Source organism: Cebus imitator, unplaced genomic scaffold (genome assembly GCF_001604975.1).
Source record: "Cebus imitator isolate Cc_AM_T3 unplaced genomic scaffold, Cebus_imitator-1.0 Scaffold417, whole genome shotgun sequence".
NCBI classification, from domain to species: domain Eukaryota; kingdom Metazoa; phylum Chordata; class Mammalia; order Primates; family Cebidae; genus Cebus; species Cebus imitator.
In genome coordinates this window covers 1,813,627-1,816,927 of record NW_016107732.1, presented here as the reverse complement: position 1 = coordinate 1,816,927, position 3,301 = coordinate 1,813,627, and the positions used below count along the sequence as shown (strand labels likewise).

The 3,301-nt window shown below is 49.0% G+C and overlaps 1 protein-coding gene and 1 pseudogene across 1 annotated transcript in view; one reads left to right on the top strand and one right to left on the bottom strand.

The window, feature by feature from the left end:
- Nucleotides 1-327: 327 nt before the first annotated feature.
- Nucleotides 328-3,301, top strand: part of ZBTB45 (zinc finger and BTB domain containing 45) — a 14,925-nt gene continuing 11,951 nt past the window's right edge. The window contains exon 1 of the transcript XR_005197032.1: nucleotides 328-332. The gene's annotated coding sequence lies outside the window, so the exon portion shown is untranslated. The remainder of the gene's footprint in view (nucleotides 333-3,301) is intronic.
- Nucleotides 437-1,106, bottom strand: LOC108289976 (annotated as a pseudogene).

Sequence of the window (3,301 nt, the reverse complement as noted above, 5' to 3'; positions counted from 1 at the left end):
CACCTGTAATGCCAGTGCTTTGGGAGGCTGAGGCAGGAGGATGGCTTGAGCCCAGGAGTTTGAGAGCAGCCTGGGCAACATAGCTAGGCCTTGTCTCTACTAAGAATACAAAATTAGGCCGGGCGCGGTGGCTCAAGCCTGTAATCCCAGCACTTTGGGAGGCCGAGGCAGGTGGATCACGAGGTCAAAAGATCGAGACCATCCTGGTCAACAAGGTGAAACCCCGTCTCTACTGGAAATACAAAAATTAGCTGGGCATGATGATGCATGCCTGTAGTCTCAGCCACTCGGGAGGCTGAGGCCGGAGAATTGCTTGAACCCGGGAGGCGGAGGTTGCGGTGAGCCGAGATCGCGCCATTGCACTCCAGCCTGGGCAACAACAGCAAAACTCCGTCTCAAAAAAAAAAAAAATAATAATAATAATAATAATAATTTATTTTTTATTTTTTTGGTTTTATAGATTTATGTTCAAAGAGAAAAACACTCACACAATTTAAATACAAGTCCCTCCGAATTACTCTGTCAGAGCCAGCAATAATGCCGAACTGTGTCCTCACTGCCATTCATCAGTATCATCTGTGTCCTCTCTCAACAAAGCTAAAGGGTCTGATACTTTATTCATATACATCCTTCTTATCTGCAATGTAATCTACAATTTGTTGTGGACACATTAACTTTTCCGCATCTAAATCAGGAATTTCAAAACCAAATTCGTCTTCCATGGCCATGATAATCTCCACCTGGTCCAAACTGTCTAAGCCTAGGTCTTTCATAAAATGAGAATTTACGGAAAGCTTCTCTGGGTCAATCTTGTCATACAGAGTTTCAGTACATAAAGAACACGGTCCTGGATGCCCTCTAATGTCAAATGGGGCGCTTCGCAATACTGGCGGCACAACTGTGTAACTCTACCCGGAACCTGCGCGAGCACCGAGCCCGGCTGCGAAGGCCCGGGCCTCCTCCGGGTCCCCACGGAGCACAGAGCAGTGCTGAAAGGCTGGGCGGCGGCCAGCATGGAGACCCAGGGCAGTGGCGCGAAGGCCGCAGGCAGGCGGCGGACACAGGAGGAAAGGACACGAGACGCCATGGCTAGGCCGACCCAGGATGCACTCTACTTTTTTTTTTTTTTTTTTAAGACAGAGTTTCACCGTATTGGTCATGGTTGGTCTCGAACTACTGACCTCCGGTGAGCCACCCACCTTGGCCTCCCAAAGTGCTTGATTTACAGGCGTGAGCCACCGTGCCTGGCTGGCCCAATGTCTTAAACACAAAGCAGGCAGAGCAGAGAGCAGCCCTTGTAAAGAGGGAGGGGTCAAAGTCAGGGTGTGGCAAGTCTGGGGGGATCCTTCCTGGACTTTGGCCCTGGCCACCAGGGGTCCAGCAGGAAGATGGCTTGGAGAACAGGGCTGGGTGGCTGTTCTGCCTCAGTTGCCCACTTTAGTAGGGAAGCACTTCTCAGACTAGCCGCCCCTGAATGGAAAACACTGAACCACTGAACAATCTGACCAGACAAAATTCACAGCATCCAGGTGGCACAGGAGCCTGAGACAAACTGACAGGGCTGGAGAGAGCAGGGACCAAGACTTCATGTTGTATGATTCCACTGACAGGAAATGTACAGAACAGACAAATCGGTGATGACAGATTATTGGGGACAGGGGTGGACACTCAGTAAATGGGCTGAGCAATCTCATGGGGTGATGGTAATGGTCTAAAACAGGAGAGTGGTGAAGGTTACACACACAATGGACTGACAACAAATGACTGAATTGTGCACATGGAAAATTATGACACAGTTTGTGTCTGGAGGTGGGAAAGGCTATCCCTTGGGGCCACAAAACAGGAGGTGCCAGGCTTACACCTTCTCTGGGTGGTGGAATTCCTCACTCCAGGGCACGGCATCAAGGAGCAGGGGGTGCAATAGAGGAAAATTGATTAAATGAAGAGCGATTTTAACCTGGCTTCAGTGGATGTGTTACCTTCTTGTGATGAAGCTAGAGCTTCACTATGGTTTTTTGGGATGGAACCATCCAGGTGACCCACAATAGGGGGTTGGGACTTTCCCCTTCACCTTAGAGCTTTACTCAAAACAAATTTTGTGGCTGGATGTGGTGGCCCACACCTGTAGTCCCAGGTTCTCAGGAGGCTGAGGTGGGAGGATCCCTTGAGCCTAGGAAAAGGAGGTTTCAGTGAGCTGTGATCACACCACTGCACTTCAGGCTGGGCAACAGAGTGAAACCCTTCTCTCAAAAAAATAATGATAGCTGGGCATGGTGGCTTACACCTGTAATCCCAGCATTTTGGGAGGCTGAGGCAAGGTGGATCACCTGAGGTCAGGAGTTTGAGATTAGTCTGGCCAACACGGTGAAACCTTATTTCTACTAAAAATACAAAAATTAGCTGGGCTTGGTGGCAGGCACCTGTAATCGCAGCTACTCGGGAGGCTGAAGCAGGAGAATCACTTGAACCAGGGAGGTGGAAGTTGCAGTGAGCCGAGATCATGCCACTGCACACCAGCCTGGACAATAGGAGCCAAACTCCATCTCAAAATATAATAATAATAATAATCTTTTTCTGTGTGTGTATACTGTAACCAGAACGAAACAAGAACACTGGTAATTTGATAATGTGAATGGTATACAATCAATGCTCCAGTCTGTGCTATATTGTCCTGTGTTTCTTGGGGCTTGTTTGTTTTGAGATGGAGTTCTGCTCGTTGCCCAGGCTGGAGCGCAGTGGCAAGATCTCGGCCCACAGCCACCTGTGCCTCCTGGGTTCAAGCAATTCTCCTGTCCCAGCCTCCGGAGGAGCTGGGATTATAGGTGCCCACCACCATACCCAGCTAAATTTTGTACTTTTAGTAGAGATGGGGTTTCACCATGTTGGCCTGGCTGGTCTCAAACTCCTGACCTTGGTCTCTCAAAGTGCTGGGATTACAGAGGTGAGCCAGTGCACCCGGCCTGTTTCTTGTTTATTTATTTATTTATTCATTTATTCTATTTTATTTATTTTTGAGACAGAGTCTCTCTCTTTAGCCAGGCTGGAGTGCAGTGGCACCATCTCGGCTCACAGTAACCTCTACCTTCTGGGTTCAAGCAATTCTCCTGCCTCAGCCTCCCAAGTAGCTGGGACTATAGGCGTGCACCACCAGTCCCAGCTAATTTTTGTATTTTTAGTACAGACTGGGTTTCAATATGTTGGACAGGTTGGTCTCCATCTCTTGACCTCGTGATCTGCCTATCTCAGCCTCCCAAAGCATTGGGATTACAGGTGTGAGCCACTGCACCCGGCCTTATTTTTT